Raw genomic sequence first — 19,696 nt, 5'->3', positions numbered from 1 at the left:
GTGGGGTGATTGGGGAAGGATTCTGTCACAGTTTGTGGCTGTTTTCTCTTCAAATAATGGTGTCGCCCGTGCGGTATACTCCCCACTGACCGACCCATCAACAGAATTTAACACCCCAGTGGAGTCCTTTGCTGCTTCGCAAAAGCTCCATGCTGTTGTTTTAAAACACTTTCGTAAAATGGCACTGGCCAGCTAATCAGTAAGCACCCACTTTGCCTGTTCCAATTAATACACAGACGGAGCTGCAGGCACATGTGGGAGGTCAAGATTGCAAATTTGTCTGAGAGTTAATTAGTGCATTTCTGACAAATTTCACACCTAAAACTAACGTTATGTGGAATACATACTTGGCTAAACAGGTTCTGTGCATGCATTTTTCAGTGCTCATTTTACCTCTGTATATTGTTTTGTGCCCAGGACTTGCAGTACTAAAAAACTACGGGTCCCAACAGAAACGTTTGGAGCCCCAAAAAAGTGTGCAGTGAAAAGAACTAAGTAAGTCAGCGTTTCAAAGTCCATTTACAGGACATGAGCAAAAAAACAACAAAAGATATTAACAATTTCACCATAAGTGGATTTAAAAGATATATGTCGAACTTAATGTAGCATCAACCATCATCTTTTTCATAACACAACCATTGATATAACAACCAATTTTGGAAGAAAAGCCCGCTTTTTACTTTGCGTGTTCTTTTTTTAGCTCCAATATACTGTTTTGTTCCTCTTCTCAAGCTTCCGAAGCATTTTGTTTTCACTTTTCACTGATTGTGTATCACTTGACTCATCACTGATATATAAAAATGCCAAATTGATGTTTGGATAGCACTTTTAGGAGTCTTTTTTTCCATACTGAGATCCTGTGGATGGAATCTCACAACGGGATCTTGAGACGTGACCTGCGAGATCAAAACAAACATGGTTGTCCAGCAAGTCCTCCAAAAATGTTTATAAGTGGTCAGGTCTTGTTGAATACAAGATCAAATGGATTGGGAACAATATTTTGTGTGCAACTGTGCAACACATTTCATGATACATTTCTTAATGTCTGAAAGCCTTATAAAGGAAACACAGACAACCTGTAAGTCTCTCCTAGAGTACATCAGAAATACGACTAATTAACAGTGAGCGTGTGAATGGCACATACAGTATAACAGCAAAAGCAGAGTACTGCCACAGCCACTGCGAACAAGAGGCAGCAGTTTCCGAGTCTTCCTTTTGTTAAAATGCTTAAAACAAACGAGAGGAGTGCTTATCCAGCAAAATTGCTGCTAGATGGAGCAGAAAGTGCGCAAATTTTCTATGACACCCCAGTAATGAGGTTTTATATTGACCCAGGCACAATGAGTGGTAGGGCTGGCTGCTCTTCTTCAGTCAGCTCTCTCCCATTGCAAGACAGCCCCATGCAGGTAAGTAAGAGTGAAAAGACACGCAACTTGAATGATCCTCAAGAATTGCTTAGGGTGAGCAATCCTGTCGGTCTGACGTCTGAAAAATGATGACATGTCTGCAAGAATATTCTACTCCAGTCCTGTAGGTGGTGTGAGTCACTGCTCCACTAGGGCCTGATGCAAGTGGAAGGTAATGGGGAAAAGTGAACTCGTTCCTTAATCTGCACTTTTATCTGGCTCAACACCAAAAGCAAAATGAATTCCTTCTTGGTGCATACCCTGCCGCTCTACACACTCTTGAATTTCAATAATGTTGTGCTTGTCTTATTCCGCTAACGATAACTGTTCAAGATATAACTTTTTGTATCACAATATTTGCACTTTGTATATGATAAATGAATGATGAAAATAAGATGTTGCTGTAATAACGAGAGAAGCTGATCAAATATTCAAGTATAGTTCATCAAGAAATAGAGTGATGAATTATGGCGCTCGCCTCTTGAGCCGTCCGTTCTGTGGAACTACTTCTCAGAGTTACGCATAATTCTTTCTCAGCTGGCTTGGGCTGTGTGAATCAGTTCTGAAGATGGGATATTTCCGAGCAAAAATATCCATCCATTTTCTATAGCCGCTAATCCTCACAAGGATTGCAGATTTGGTGGTGCCTATCCCAGCAAGGAGGACACCCTGAACTGGTTGCCAACCACACAGAGACCAACAGCCATTCATGCACCCAATCACACCTAAGGACAATTTAGTATGTCCAATACACTTGCCATGCATGTTTTTGGAGTGTGGGAGGAAGCCGAACCCACGCGGGCTCGGGGAGAACAGGAAAACTCCACAAAGGAAGGCCAGAGCGAGGTGGATTTGAACTCGGGTCCCTTTTCCTGCCCCACTGAGCTTCCCAAAAATGTTGAATAAGCATATTTTACATATCCTTCCGCTCCCACTCCACGGTAAAGAAAAACAAAATTCCAAAAGACGTTCCAAGTCGTACCAACAACAAGAGGTGTGATTATGTCAGTTTGTATGGACTGATAACTAAATAAATAAGGCAACTCTTACTCGAAAACATATTTAGTAATTAATTCAGTAATTAGTGAAAGTGCACGCGAAACAATTTAAGATGTACAAATCAACCTTTATTCATCTAATCCAAACATTGTCACACACATTTCTTTTTCAGTTTTGGCATTCTTGACTTAACCATCGATGTACCCATTAAAAAAAAAAAAAAAAAAACTTGACGGCACATGTATTAACTTGAAATGCATATACCGGTACAAAGGAGTCTCTCTTTCTTGTAATTCTATTGCAGGTGTCATATTTTGATTGCACACCTCCAGATAAGGACAATTCCCTCCCTGGAGAAGTCAGCCTCATGGGCCATTAAACTGATTCTAATGGAGATGAGAGAAGTTGATGTGATTAGGCATGGCTGAAGCTTGTAGTAGTGTTGCTTGCTGGAACAGTTTTCCTTTACGACATGCTGCTATATAGTGCATTAACCCGTTAATTCTGAATAATCCTCTTTGTCCGTCTTTTACAAAGTGAACCTCTGAAAGCCATTTTTACATGATTAGAATGAAAATATTGCTCATCAAAGGGGGAGCTTAAACTCTTTCAAGAAATAACGTATTTTTTTGAAGCTATCTGCATTATGCGACATTGAATAATGTTCTGCTTGCCACCAACTGGGCATAAGAGAAGGGTGACCAAATATCCTGTTTTAACTGAGACAGTCCCAAGTTTGAGAGTTGTGTCCCGAGTCCCAAAGGATTTTGCTAGCCCCATTGTTTTGCCCCAATTTTACTGTACATAAGTTGTGTCCCGACTTTCCTATTTTGGGGTTCGGAGAATGTCAAAAACAGAGCTGTTGTAGTGATTTACAAGATGAACTTGGATTGTGGTGAGAGAATCAGCACCATTGAATAGTATTTAGCACTAACTATAGTTAAAAACACAACCGCTAGCCATCAGATTGACAAGCAGTTAGATTGGTGATAAATAGTTGCTGGTGAAAATGTACTGCATATTTTATATTCAGCGTAAGTCTACACAAGACTGGCATGGTGGCATTAGTGACGATTCTGTCTGACGGGTATGTTTAGTGCCTATTTTTGTTTCTTTGAATAGGCTTGTGAAGTCAGGCTCCATTCAAATGTTGCTTTGCAACCTATTTTTTGGGGGGTGTGGCAATGACCAAGCATGCCATATCAAATGATCATTAATCAACATGAAACTTTACCTTTCAAAGAAATGCACTTACTAAAGTACAGACTACACCTTGACCACTGTGTAATATGTTTGCTTGTCTATAGGGACAAACTATTTTTGGCTACTCCACCGGGGATTCCAAAGTCTGCAGTTCTCTGATGAATTAAAAATGAATGCTTGGATGGAGCTAATTTTGGCACGTATCATAATTATCACCTTGAAGGGAAACTGTAATCTCTAGTCATATCACTCGGAATGGGAAAGAGCTTCTTCTGCTATTTGGCCTGTTTTTAGTATATTCTATCTGGAGTCCCACGATTCACTGTGCTTTCTGACAAACGTGAGGCTTAAAGGCCACTCACAATGTATTAAGAATGTTTTCTTTTTGACAGACATCAAAATGTGACCTTTAAATGATTCTTGTTATCAGGGAAGCTGAACAAAAAAATCAATAGAATGTAGCTGGGGAGGAGGGATTAATGCAGAGCAAATTGATCATTCCATTTCAGCTTGATTTGATGTGCCCACCATACACGCTGAGCCTGACCACAAACTGCTTTTTAACCCTGCACATGGGGAACCATCAGAAAAGGAAAAACAAGCTTCTCTGTCGCAATAAACACGGACGCACCCATCAGTAGACTTTACTGACAGTTAACCTTAATAATAGTCACTTTTTTTTCCCTTTTCATCACTTCAGCGTGCTTATTGTGTTCCTTGGTGCGTGTGCCTCTGTTCACCACAGGGAATACACAATGGCAGGGCTCATTGTCTGTTTCACACGGTTTATGGCGCCATCAAACATACATTAATCATCAACGATAGATCATTAATTATTGTAGCTACTTTCACGAGTAATCAGTGCACCTCTGCATAACTTCACTCAACAAACTGTTGGTGTACACTGCTATATCCAAATACCCAAAGATAAAAGGCACATTTCTTCTGAAGTATCTTTCAGCAAACATTAAAAGGAATCCGTGTGGCGTAAAAATTGCACTTTAGAGCCACTTCCTCTGCAGAGCAGAGTTTGGGCGATGTGTTACTTGCTGGAGCCTGGAGCGATGATGAAAGCGATAAAGATAACAAATCAAGGAACTGAAAAATGGCACTTCCCTTCAACAAGGAGATACATCAGTGTTTATTAAATCAATGGCAGACAGAGGATTGTGAAGGTAAAATAATGAAGCACTTATAAATGATCTTTGCTTCACTGGGCCTCACCTGATCAGGGTGTTCGGGGACCACCGGTGCGAGGCATATTAGGGGAGGTCTATTAATCCTAACGCTTCTCATAGCCGACTATAAAATGGGTGAATCCTCTGTGACTTACTCCAGACAGCCTTTTTAATTTTGCAACACGCAAAAAAATAAATAAAAAATCCCAGCGCACGGCTTTCATTGATTGGGTGTGAAAGTTTGGCTTGCCGGCAAATTCCTGTTGTAACGCTATGACACTCAGGGACCAACATTAAACCTCTCCATGCAACCTTTTACAGGATCCATGGCAACCAAGGAGCCTGCTCTCGGCACAGAAATGCGCCTTTTAATTGAGTGACATCTAATCAGGCCGAGAAATACAGCAGTAAAGCTAACAAAAGAGGTCAACAATGGACAAGGACGAAAAGCTGTGATGGCCGCACCGCGCTTTGCTGGGATGTTGGCCGACCTTGATTATTCTGCTTTTAATGAACAAAATGACAGGGTGGGCGCTATCCTTGGCAAGATCGTCGCCTAAGCGCATGATTGAATATGATCGGTTCTTTTTAAGACTACGGCGGCTTGCGGAGGACACATTTCTTTGATGTGTCGCAATCACAAGCTTTGCCTTAACACATATTACGCAGCCTCTTTAGGGGGGATTTTTCTCCGTCACAGTGACATTTTTTTTTTTTTAATGCTGTTGCGCCTATCCCATTTCTCTACTCAAACAAGAATTGCGCATTTAACCGAAACAGCGGTCTGTGTTTATTATCAGAAGATATAATCATCCCCTCAGCCTCAGTCATTTGTGTTGAAAGCAATCTATGCTTCAGAGGGGGCAACAGTCTTGCCTTCTCTGAGAATCATTGGAATTCATGATCTTTTCTCAGTATGCTAACAATAATCTTCTGCTCCCGCTGTCTCGCACATCACCAGGCATAGCAAACACTTGTCCTCGCCAGGTCCAGGCGTCAGCCACTGCCTGCCATGCAAATTTCTCGGCCAAGTCCCTCTTTGTATCACAACTAGCCCCTCAGCATTGTCAAGTCTCTCTTGTGGCAGGACGATAATGAATCTTGCTCTTCAGCTTCAAACATGACACACACACATTGAGGATTAGATTTGGATACAATCTGGCACTGCAAATTACATATATATATATATATATATATATATATATATATATATATATATATATATATATATATATATATATATATATATATATATATTAGGGTTTTTCTACCAAACCTGCGTCTAGGAGCTACTTTGCCCGCACTATAAAACAATGGGCAAGATTCATTTGTTAGTCGCCATATAACAAATGCTTCTGACAAAATTGTGCTGGATGAATAAAATGCAAATCAAGTTAAAAATGTGTCTGTGTTTGTATATTCGATGCGGATCTGCAAATTGTGTTCCTAATTGGAAGTACCTTGGATGTTTTCTCATGTGACGGGGGACACTGTCGCTATTTGTGGCGCATTAGCGGCTGTAAAAAGGAGAGAGGAAACTTACCAGAGGCCAGTTTTTCTTTGCGATAGGAAATTGTTTCACTAACAGTTACTGACACAAAAAAAAAATAAAAAAAATAAAATCAGTGCATTGCTGAAAATGTATTTCAGCTTCCCTCCATCTAACGATTCTATTCAACATAAGAACTGAAGACACTTGCAAAAAATGTTTTGGCCAAATGATCACGGACTGGATAGTGCGTAGCAATTATAAACGGGCATATTTGCTCATTAACAAGAGGACGGCAAAGTGACAGCCGCTGCTTGATTGCAGTCCCAATTGCAGACGTTTTCTTATCACACTCATGGCAATCTAGAAGCGTTTCATCCATCTCACCTCCAGCGTAACGCCGTGACGGTGTCAAGTGAGAGACGGCAAGCAATTAAAAGAAAATCAGTCAAACAACTGGAGGTCAGATCTCAAGATGCACCCAATCACTCATAATTTCCTGTTGCTGTGCTGCAATTCCACCGCTCTCGATTGGGGTCCGACGAGTCAGAGTAAACAACAATGGGATCGTTCAATATTAGCTGTGCCAGAAATCGGCCCAGGGGCTCCTCGGACCCATCTTGGATACGCTAGGTATCTCTCAGCATTTTAAGCGACACACAACACATCAAGGGCACAGGCGCGGCACCTTTAATAATACCAGAGCTCAAAGCGGATCTGCTTGTGTTTACAAATGCAAAGGCTGGGAGATGATAGGAAGGGTGTGCGTGAGGTCTGGCGGGACAAGGTAGCGCTCCCGATAGTGTTTCTGCGCACGTCTTCCTCTGTTAGTCATTACTGTGTGCAGACGAGGGGTGATGTTTACTCTGCTGAGACAAGCAAGTCTACTGCTCCGGGCTGCAACCTTGCGACTTCTCTCCAACAACCCTCCTGCTTTCAGCAAACGGCTATCCCTGGCCTTTCGCTCCTCGGGCTCACCGCAGCTTCTGCTGCCAAACGTAGCTGTGTTTGAGTAATTGTGAAGAAAAAAAAATGAAGACTGTATGGTTGGGGTCGGATTTACGTTTCAGGAAAGCAATTGCCAGAATGGACAAGATATTGTTTTCGCTTCTGGCTTTGGTTTCCTTGAACGGTGTGAAAAATTCTGTCCATCCACAAACAATGACAACAAAGGCACAACAAAGTAGACCATGCATGAAAACAAAAATGAGTGTTAAACATTAAAAAGATGATTACAGTGATTCCTCCAGATAGGAGTTATTTTTCAAAACTCAAAACGAAACTCCATCTATTTATTGTAGCTGTTTTTTACAGATGTTGATAAATATGCCTAGTACATGGTTATTAGCGGTTCAACTGTTAATCTATTATCCAACATCTGAGTGGCTCACATTAACTGATCATTATTTCTAATGAAATGAATCTTTTCAATAGCTTTTTTGACTGTCAAAATCTTTGACATTTCAGTTCCAGTTGACGGCATACAATTCTTATATTATATTATATAGTTCTCCGTGAAAGCAGATTCATCTGTAATTTATATTGTTTCTGTGTCTGGTACATGCAGCATCCACTTCGACCTGTGGGCCTGGCATTTTTTTTTCTTAGGAATGTAATGTTACAAAGGTTTTGTCTTTTTCTGACATGTTACAGTCCAGACTTTACGCTGATCTGATCAGCCTGATCAGGGTTGGACGATAATTTGGCATGTCGTGTTAGCTGTCATGTCAAAATTTGGAGAGCACACAATTAGGTCATTGATCGGTTTTGCAAATTATATGTAGCAAGAAGGTTTTGTGGGGCTAAATAATGCTAACTGTAATAATAATAATAGAGTAAGAATATTAGAGTTTTAAGGAATTTTTCAGCAGTAGAATTAGTCTTATATTTTGCTGTATTTACTATTTTAATTACAACATAGTAATTGAAGTTCTTTTTTTTCTTCTGGCTGAAAATGTATTCACTTCTTGTCTGACCAGTTATTTGATGTCCAGATGTTTTCTACCTCCTCCTGACCGGTCATTCATTCACTTCTTGTCTGGTTCTTGTCTGGTCTTGATGTCCTAATGTTTTTTACCTTCGCCTGAGGGCAGTGTTATATTGTTTTAAATACACGGAAACAAACGTGCTTTGCTTCTTGTTTGTTTGACAGTCATCTTCAATGGGAGTGACTTTAACCAGCTTGAAACCTATTTTCTGTAGATACACTTTATCTGCCAAACTGCACCACTGTGGAAAAATGACGAAATGCACACACATAAAGCATTACTTTGACGACTCAAATAGGGATGATGGAAAATAGAAGAAGAATATACAACTAGTGCCTCCATGATTTTGCAAAGTAGCTATTACATCAATGACTGATTTCTAGGCATGGGACGATATCAGATTTGACTGTATAATAACAGTTGAGAAAAAACATTGCTGTGTCACAATGTCACGGTATTGGAATTACAGTGCATGTAACGTATAACTTTAAAAACTTTTTGGGTAAATAGTCTTTTTTTTAAATTATAGAACGTTTTATTGTCAAACAAAATATGTAACACAGCATTTGTTAAAGTTAAAAAAAAAAACATTTGCCAAGCTAAATTAAAATAAATATGTAAATAAAATGGAAACAAACTTTTAGTGAGCAACAACGTTTTTTATCACCAATAAACATATACATGAATTATTTCTGATTGAACACATACAATTTTAAGTGAAATATGGGCATTCAATATGTATAAAATAACAATATTTAAAAAAAAAAGATCATTCATTTACTGTGTGTATTAATTAATAGTACAATATGGATTCTGTCATTTTACCTTGACTCTTTCCATCTACTATGTGTATTAATTACTAGTACAATTTGGATTCTGTCATTTTGTATTTACTATTTCCCCACATACGCACGCACATACGTACACAGAAACAATCTTCCTATCGCTCAGGAATCTTCCTGTCATTCGGGCTTAACGTGAAGTGACATAATCCACATTTCAGTACTGATACACTTGCAGTAGTCAGACTTATGTATGATACACAATGAGAGCTACATTTGGAGCTACCCGTTAAGGTAGGTGACACAGGAGGGAAAAACAAAAACAAAAACTTACTGGTTTGGTTGGACTTTGATTTTTGATTTGGTTTTAAATAACCGCGACTTCTAAAATCGCGATATAACGCCAATTCTGTTATCGTCCCATCGAATTCAATCAAGTCAAGTTTCACCGAACGGGCGCAACTTCCTACAAATGTATTTAATGATGGGTTGAGGGTCAGTTTGTCAGTAGTGACTGGAAAATGAGATAAATATGGGAAAAAAGCAACTACTTAAAACTATGCATTTGTTTGTGCCAAGTTAAAATTTTTCAAAAGGTATTACGACTCTATATGCAAATGATAGAAAAGTGCAAACGTAGGCTTTTTGGCAAAATCATGGAGGTACTGAGAAACACAAGGCAACACAAATATTTTAACTCGCCATGTTAAAGAAAAGAGTAAAGAAAAACAATTGGCAATGATTGTGATTAAAATGTCAAATGAATCATAATGCAGCAAATTAAAAAGAAATGAAATGATTACCAAGCTTATGCAGGAGGTCAGGGGTCAGATTATGAGAGAGCATGGATGTTTCTGGAAAAAATAAACAAGGAGTTGATGTAAGTACACTTCAGTGCAAGTGCTTCTACTGGATAATATGTAGCACTCAAATATTCATGTAACACAATGCTGTAGTAAGCGCTGATTCACAGCCGAGATGCAACCAGAGGCGCGCTGTTTCCCTAAGTGATGGTGGTGGCGGTGGTGGTGGGCTATTTCAGGCTTTAGTGAATCACAGACACACTTACACCAACCCTTAAACAATACAAGGCATCTTTTTATCATCCTTTAACAGCGCAGAGATCATAAATTTAGAGTTTGCTCATTCTAAAACCTCTCAGCAAAATGAGGTAGACTTAGCTAGACACCGATGCTTTGCTGAAACATCACTCATGCTTTATGTTTCATGCCCGCCCCCTCTTCCTATACGCTTACGCACAAAGCAAATGGTGCAGACGCAACTGGAAAAAGAGAAAAGAGGCGATAGAAGCTGAAAAAAGCATGTGTGATGCTCCAGCGCCGAAACAGACGTCAGAGGTTTTTGCCGTTTGCCAGAAGAAGGTAAATGGATGTGCAGTCGGAGGAGAAAGTGCAGCTCTTTTCAAGTTTGCATGCAATGCTTTTGTGATTATTTTAAGATATGCAACTTTTTGGGCTTGTTTTATTTCTGCCAACCATGCTATGACACCTGTGCTGTTTGTTTGACAAGTAGCAAGAGTAGTGCTTAACCCATTTCCAGAAACCTTTGCAAAATAAAATCTATTGTCTATAACAGCGCTTCTCAATTATAATTTGCCAAGCCCCTCCGTGGAAAGAGAATCATTTTTCTACCCCCCCACTCAACAACCTGACTATCATAATAAGATTATGATCTTTAAAAAATGTATAACTAAACCTGCATCCTTTTTAACATGAACAAAAAGAAAAAAGCAATATAAATCAACCTTCAACAACTGTTAATTTTTTACAGCGTTTATAGGGGTTACAGCTTGGTCTAAAACAGAGAAAAAAAATAAATAAACAAGTGCATCAACGTAAACTTGAAAAAAAATAGCTGAACTTTACTATTTTATTACATATAATTACACTTCACATGACAAAAACAATGCCTTTTCCCTGGGGTCATCTGCCCCCCCCGGACTCAACTTGTGCCCCCCGAGAGGGGCCCATTACACTATTTGAGAAGCACTGGTTTATATCAAGGATTTGCAATCCACAGCTCTATAGCTGCAAGTGGCTCTTTCCTCCTTCTTTTGTTGCTCTCTATGAGCACTTCATCTGATTTTTTTCAACTGTAACAGCAAATAGGAACATTACGGTGCTTTTGTGACATTCGTATAACATGTTCTTAGATGTTGAATATCAGTACTAGTCAAAAACTTGGAAATACCTTCAAACTCAATGTATATTTTTCCTACATTATGTGTTAATTGTGAAGACATGCAAACTATACATGAAACTACACAACCATTCAGTTGGACTGACTGCACGCTCCACATGGGATAAAATGACAAATCATGTTTTATTTTTTATTTTATTCTTTTGTGATTGCGGGTGGATAATTAAGGTTTGGCTTTAATTTTACGATAAAGGCGCTAATTAACGTATGTTATATTTTTGCAGCGTTATAATCACTTCAGATTTCAAAAAAGTATAGTGTTTCCCCTGGTATTTTCTTTTGTGGGAGACAGTCAAAAGAGAATATTAATAACTGCCCTTGATAAGTGTACTTGTCAATTAGTCCTTTTTTCACCATGTGGATTTGTGGAGAGCATCTGATTCTGCTTCACTGAGATTCTCTAACATGGAAAACACTTTGTTGATGCACATCCACCATAAGATAACAACAAGGTCTCAAACGCAGTTTGAGAATCCACTGGAGGAAACAGCTGAATTTTTTTAGACCAACCTTTTTTCTACTGTTGATTATAAAAGAATGGAAAAAGGAGAGGGTACAACCTTTCATTTTCATTTGGTAGGTTTGGTGTATATACATTCCCAAAATGTCGTACTGATAATAAAAATGTCAACATTTTTTTTTTACCTGGCAGTCAATAAGATAAAGCATCCCGAACCCTGGTCTATACCCTCTATCCTCCTTTTGGTTGCAGGGGAGCTGAAATCTATTCCAGTCAACCTAAAGTGAAGATAAAAGTTGGACTAATCCTGCATACTGCAAAAAAATTGGGGTAAATCCAGGAGGTGCACAATTATACCGGCCAAGAAACATAGGCGCGACACAGCAATCATTTGCCATGAGTGCAACTCAATAATGTAAGCCTCTCCTTGCACACAAAAAAACAACCAAGTAAATACCCGTCCATTTTCTAGAGCAGCTTATCCTCACTGGAGTTGCCGGCTTACTGGCGCCTGAACTGTAGCCAGCCGATTGCAGGGCACACAGGGACGATCGACCACTCAGGCACCCAGTCACACCTAAAGACAATGTAACGCGTTCTATAGACCTACCATGCATCGTTTTGGAATGCGGGGGGAAGCCAGAGTGCCCGTAGAGAACCCACGCGGGCTTGGGCACAACATGGAAACTCCACACAGGAAAGCTGGGGTGAACTGGATTTCAACTCGGGACTATGAACTGTGAGACATGCTAACCACTCTTCCACTGGGCCACCCTAGCTGCCTTACAACTGAAAATCATGCTTTTAAATTGAGTGTTTTAAAGCAATAGTTCTAAAGCCAAACAACAAAAGGTTACGATTTAACATTCGACATAACACAACCATCTAGACGGTGGGACATTGGTTAAAATATTTTTATTTTTATTTTTAAGTTCCATGAAAACCATCAGGGTGGGGCGGAAAAAAGAATTTTCTAAAACATTCTTTTTTTTTCCACACACACAAATGTTTCTCTAAACTTTCGTCTTTGGATGTTTGCCAATTTGACCAGGAATTTTTTTTCCACATTCCCCTCCATGTTATGATGGGAAAATCTAATGAATATTTATCAGTATTGGAGCGTGAGTATCTTGCCATATATACTTCCACATGGCTTACGACCCGAGGGACGGCCACTCCATCAACATGCCGCGTTGCCTCTAGCCAGGAATGTTGTAAATTTTACACAGAAGTTTACAGAGTCACATAAAAATGTTAAAACTGCTTCACATCTGCAAGACAATTTAATTGAAATCCCCCCCAAAACATTTTGGGAGCATCTGCGAGGTTATAACAGTGATGTCACGCTATAAACCGTTTTACAAACATTATATAAGTCTCTGACACATCATGATATAGATATATAGATCCTTAAGAAGAAACCAATCTTGCTCTTTTTAGCAGTGTCAAACACTTCATAAAAAACACAATTAACTGTGGTCTGAGAGTGTTTTGTAGCAAAAAAGAAAAAACTGGAACGTGATCGGTGTCTGATCAATGTGGAACATCAGAGCTCCCCAGTAGCTGGTAATTGCCATCAACCACACAATCTGCACTTAGTGAAGAAAACAATTTATATCCATTCTTCCTACATACCCCTGAAGATTACACATTGGACGTTTTAGACACACAAGATAAATTCTGATACTATGATTACAGCTAATTGCACAGATAATTGCAACGTTCTTGTGTTACGTATGAACACACAGACACACATACGCACACAAAACAATCTATGAGGCTCTCAGCAGTGAAATTGAAAGGGTACTATTTTTGCAGTCTTCCGTCTCCTACTTATTCATTATCTAGCATTTGTATTTGTTTGGAAGAGAAAACAACCAGAAACATTGAGGGGTGCGCGGGAGGCTGATGACAGGTTATCACGGATGTTCTGAAAGCAGACATGCTGTTCCAGAGTCTCGCTTGCTTTGCAACAAAATTGTCAAAAAGCATCAAAGCCCAAACCTTGGAATTTTATGATGATTAGATGCAGGGCTGCTCTTTTTTTAAGGATTAAAAAAAAAACAACAACAACAACAACAGCAAATTAGCCCCAGTGAATCGAGATAGCCTTGGGTTTTTGCACCTAATCCCTTTCATTTCAGGTCTGTGAAAAAGAAACGCCGTGTAACGGACCTGATAGTTAAAACCTATTTCAAAGAACTGGTGTAGAGAGAGAGCAGGAGAGAAAAAGATGGGGCAGTGGGGAGTGTAAGCATTCCCCCATCTATTAAAGCCTCACCAATCATCAAAGACAAATTACAGTACACTTCACTGGGATATGCTAATTCCAAATTAGATGCAAGTCATCAAAAGAGCCGAAGTGCAATATTTTGCATCTACAAATTGAAAATGTCTGCTTTTAGAACAGGTTCTAAAACCAATACAGGATGAAAAATACATGAAGTCCAACCAGACTCACCGCACGCGTATACATTCAGGCCTATGTCAGCACGAGAATTATTTGTATTAGTTATGCATTAATGTGGCTTCTGTGGATGAAATCGGAACCAAGGATGTCCAGTGCAGTGCCTGTGATGTCAACAAACACATCACAGTGCTAAAAAGTCACTTTATTTTTCTTTTCCATTTTTAGATTCAGGGAAAGTCTGCCACATTCTCCCTGTTGGAATGTTTTTCAACTTTCACTCAGGAGTCTGTATAAAGATGCACAATTGTTTCATCTGCACAACAACAACAGTGCCACCAAGTCATTTGTGTGCATGTGTGTGATTTCTTTCCAATCCAACTTTTGGTGAAAAAAAAAGAAAAAATAGAAAAGCATACACAATGAATAGATATGCACACACTAATGGAGTTTGGTTCTTGAGAACATTTCAATTTAAGAAAATAAAACGGAATAGTTAATGCCTTTTACCTGCCTTGCTCATTTCTTACCATGCGTGAACGTAAATCCATATTACAGCTTTTATTTATTATTGTCAAACTGATTGTAAAAGTTGCCGCAAATGTATTTAGAAGTACCTGCCGTTAAGATGATAGTTTTTAGTCTTTATATCATTGTGACAGGGCACATGATTCACCGTCTTTATTTGCTGTGAAGCTATTCTTGGATTTGTTAGTGATGTAAACAATCTTCCTCTATTCTCTGCACATCCTCGCCCACTGGAGACAAACAAATCACAGGAACATCTGAATTTAGCCCCTCTGAAAAACAGCATTTCCCAGTGCAAACAGGTTTATTTTGCTTTGGAAACTGTTGATTGGACTGTTTTGCCAAGTGTTTTGAAGAGAGAATTTGATCATGTAATTTCCACTGAGGTTAGGTACACTCAATTTGTATTTTATTATGTGGTAACTTGGGGATTTAATTCCTGCAAAATATAAATATTATGAGTACATCTCTAATTTGAAAAAGTTTGTATATTTCCATGATTAAATATTCACATTTTAGATGATCAAACAAGCGCGCATATAAAGTCAAGTTGTTGGTGAACGATAATGGTTTGAGGGCATATTATGTCACTAGCCTGACTAGAATGCAAACGTCACCAGTTAACAAAAAGTCCGTCGGTTTGACGAGGAATAACGGATGCTTATAAACTGATTTGACTCGCTGAATGATCGCTGCTTATCTCGGCCACCGTTGTCCTGCCAAGGTTTCTAACGCTGATTTGAGGCGAAGGCAATCCAAAATACCGTTAGTTTAAACAATAGAAACACAGACAGACAATTACTTGAACCCAAGGGAGTTTCAGACTAAAGAGCTAGTCAATATTTTCGTGTAACATATGCATCAGAATGGCTAGGTCAGCTCCCGCATCTCGCGACTCATTGTGTTCTCTCCACTTTAAGTGCCTCTTCTCCCGATCCAAGTCCAAGGGGATGACCGTGGCCGCATCAGTGAGGCGCAAACATGTTGATGAATTCACCCTGTGCTTTTGACACCTAATATGTAAAAAGCGCAGCTGCTGTTCAACAGCTATAAGCAGTACTTGGACAATGTCAATATTTCTCTTCAAGTTGCAGAGTAGGCATATAGACTAATGACAGAGTGAGTATATTGGCAAAGGAGGCTACGACGGGAGGAGTGCAATGGGTGGAATTAATAGCTCCAACAACAAACGACCTGTCAGGACAAGTGCAAACACAGAGATAGACAAAAACACTTTTAAACACAACAAATGCATTATGTCAAACAAATGACCCCGAAAACCAATAATCTGATTTAAACTGAACAGCCTGCGGCTTTGTCAACTGGTTATTTCTAAACCTTTCATAAATGACCATTGGAAGAAGTCTATGATTTGCATAAGGTGAAATCCAAGGATCGATTCTGTACTGTAGGTCAAGATCAGGACACGTTTACATCATTATTAAATTCATTATTCTGTACTGACGCCTTTATATCCTTTATTCCAACTCTCATTTTACCAATTTTGATTACAGTAATTTAAGATGAAAAGACATGGACGCATCTGTTCTTGTGAGTGACAGTTAGGCAAACCAATACTTCCTGTATCACTGTAAGCTCAAAGTCTCAAAATGTCAACAACCGCTAACGCTTTCACTGGTAACACTGTTGCTACCACTTTTTCAGTTGGCCGTACTGCACTTTTCCAGTGAGCTACAGGATGTCCACATTAGTTGACTTAATAGTTATCTCAATTTGCATACCATGATCTTATTTCATTTGACGTAAAGACTCAAAGTGATTCAAGATACACGATGCGAAATACAGTGGTAGCTCTACTTACAAATGTATCTTAGTACAAAAACTGTATGTTACAAAACACCTCTGTAAAAATATTGTCTCTTGTTGCAAAAGAAAATTAAGGATACGAAACTGAAAACTGTTGGTGTACAATAATGAGGCAGGCACACCAGTGGTCACTGGAAGAACACTGTAATGTAATTCGACATCACAACTCGTGATGTTTATTTGTTACAGTTTTTGGTGCATTTTTACAGTTTGTTAATATGCCGGCTTGTCCAACAACCAGAGTCTTTGCACCAATGTTTACTGTCGTCTTGCACTATTAATCGTCACACTTCATCCACAAATTCTGCCAACAGTTCACACCACAGAATTATTATTATTATTTTTTTTTTTGGCATGTGACGTGGTGATGTTGCATTTTCCTCTGCAGGTCATTTTGAGGAGCTCATCACATAAATAAATATGGTGTATGAGTGTTATCACTGAGATAAGCGTAGAAATTAAAACATTTACTTGCCACGTGCGATGGGATAATTTTTTTACCAGCGCACTCAGTTAAGTTTTTGCGGGTGAATCGGTCGCTATGTGGAGCCCTCAAACGGTAAAGTGAAGAATCATAAATGTCGTGGTGAAATGATGAATACAAAGAATAATCAAAATATACAGTATCCGTATGGTGTAGTTTTTAAGAAAAAATTAACTTTTTTTGTCTGTTTGAACAACCTAATTTGCTAAGGACTCAAGAAAGCCCCAAATGCAGGCTGCATGCCGTTACTGCTTGTGCAGTCAACAATAAGAAAAAAATAATAATAATACGAAAACATTTGTATTTCGCTATGTTGCTGCATTTTAAAGCATTCGCGCATTAGTTAGGTAGACAAACCGCTAATCAAAGGTCAAATTATCAGATTTTATTTCTTCAGATCTACCATTTGCCACCCCCTCCTCCTCCCAAGCCCAACTCTACTTCATACCTCCTGCCCACACAGCCTGTGGCTTATCAAAAAAGCACCGCAAAGATATATTGTCAAGAAATCTTTTCAGCAGTACTGATTGAAGAGGCTGACTTTTATTCTCTCCAGTATACCCTTCCTCTTTCCCCACTGCCAGGTACACAGGAGTACCATTATGTGGTGGCTGTGGACTTCATCCATTCATCATTCTTTTCACCTATGAGGCAAAACACTCATACATCAAGTACAGCTACCTCCCTCTTTCCTAAATCACGCTTTGTTCTTTCCCCGTGTGAACTAAGCAGCAGGCCTCAATGCCAATGTTTTGTGTACGCTAGGTTATACAGCATCATTTAATAACCTGTGTTTTATATCTATTAACAGATAGTGAAATAGGCACTACAAGTATATACAGTATAACTGTGATTAAAAAAATGTTTAGAAATAATACATGTCAAGAAATTCACAATTTCCAAATACCTGATTTCCTACCTTTATGTGTGGGCTTTTCGTAGATGAGGAAAATCTATTTAGGATTTGAAAAATCCTTAGGCGTGGACCAGCCTTTCCTCAAGGTCATTCAATTGACCAAAAAGAAGTGATAGCGGTCCTTGTCTGTGAGGCATTCTTGTACAGTGAAGAATGCTGATACTGAATTCTGAGTTTGAATTCTGAGTTGGCCATCATGTCCAATAAGATAGAGGATGTCTGCATATTGCATTAGAGGGGATTAATAGTCGAGTGATTATTCACCGTTATTATTTATCTTTGAATACAGCCAGTATTATCTTCTGAGTGATGTAGTCATGCATATGCACAGCATATATTGGGTCAGATTTGGCTATTTTAAACAGCTTATAAAACTGTGCAAATGTGCTTGGAGATGTTTATATGAATTTTATGTTTAAAATGAATGCTAAATGTGCAGTCAGACATTTTGGATGTTAGCTTGCGCAGGCTGTAGTATGATCATGATATGCGCCGGGGGGGGGGGGGGGGGGGGGGGGGGGGGGCTCTACTCTTTTATTCCATAATCCTTTGCTTTCTTAAGGGAAGGAGAGGCCGAGGATCAGAGCGCAGAAAGGGAACGTATCCTTTGGCAGACACACACATACGCGCACACATGCACGCAACGACGCTCCTCTTGCCGTGTACTGAAGCTGTCACAATTGGTGTCGGGGGCCATGAGGCAGGCAATTTTAGCGGTGTGGTGTGAATCGATACCCAATCACATCACGTTCACAGGCAGCCCATTAACCTGAAGAGGCCATAGAGCAATTTACAGCGTATTGTTTTTGGCTCTGGGAGCAACAGGCAAAAGGAGCGATAGAAACATCATGACGGAGCAAGACAAGGCCCTTGTTTTGACGACAGCGGCCTTTTCTCTGGCCAGAGAACGCTGCCAGGACACAGCAGTGTCACAAAAGGCCCAGAAACACACAAACTGGCTGTGGATCCTGTAAGGAGGGTTGTAATTGTTCCATGAAGCAAATGTCATCTTTAGAAGGCCAATTTAAAAGAGTGGATCCACACTCTTGAACCATCCAACATTTTCACATTTACAGTATATAGGATGCTGTAGGTGTTGAACATTAATGACACAATTGAAAAAAAAAATCGAAACAATTGAAGAAAAAAAAATTGTCTATGTGCATCTTGTTACACCAACAAGTAGTTTCCACACACACACACACACACACACACACACACACACACACACACACACACACACACACACACCTGCAATCATTACCTTGGCACAGCGGGGCTGCTAGAGTGGAACACACTGCCACGCTGTTAGCACAGTTTGCAGCATGGATTAGAAAAGAGAGCCACAAGGCAAACACCAGGTATGCAGGCTTGACTAACTAACCAACCGCCATAAAATATGCCTCTGGTGAAAAATATTCTCTGAATCCATACAAAACAGAAAAAACACCTTACTGTCATGAAAGATCAACTACCAATAGCTTTTGCACCTGTTCAGGAAGTAGAAAAAAAAGAGTGTGTCGCCATCACAGATTCTGAATGGAATTGGAGACATCCCTCACATATCATGTTATGATTCTATCACAGGCAAATTCATTAAAGCCTATTACAGTGTCTGAGCTGCATCTCACTTAGAATATAAAAGCAGTGTGATTGTATGCTTTTTCTTCACAAAACTGCGTGATGCTTTTGGAAATATACCAAAGAAAAGCAGATTCAGAGAATGTTCTTACCAGACAGAAATAGAACAGAAGGAATTCACAAAAAATCACAACGTATCAAACATGCCCTCAGGTGGTATGAGTAAGT

The 19,696-nt window shown here is 39.4% G+C and overlaps 1 protein-coding gene across 6 annotated transcripts in view; it reads right to left on the bottom strand.

Annotated features, from left to right (window-relative positions):
* camta1a (calmodulin binding transcription activator 1a) overlaps nt 1-19,696 on the bottom strand; it is a 341,465-nt gene that overhangs the window by 279,082 nt on the left and 42,687 nt on the right. Inside the window, exon 3 of one of the 6 annotated variants that reach the window (XM_088404303.1) lies at nt 9,849-9,899. The exons of the other annotated variants lie outside the window; for them this stretch is intronic. The gene's annotated coding sequence lies outside the window, so the exon portion shown is untranslated. The remainder of the gene's footprint in view (nt 1-9,848; nt 9,900-19,696) is intronic. 6 annotated transcript variants of the gene reach the window in all.

This window comes from Hippichthys cyanospilos, chromosome 2, assembly GCF_059441005.1.
Source record: "Hippichthys cyanospilos isolate Australia breed blue-spotted pipefish chromosome 2, RoL_Hcya_1.0, whole genome shotgun sequence".
Lineage (NCBI taxonomy): Eukaryota > Metazoa > Chordata > Actinopteri > Syngnathiformes > Syngnathidae > Hippichthys > Hippichthys cyanospilos.
The sequence above is the reverse complement of the archived record's forward strand: the minus strand, read 5'-3'. Positions and strand labels throughout refer to the sequence as shown.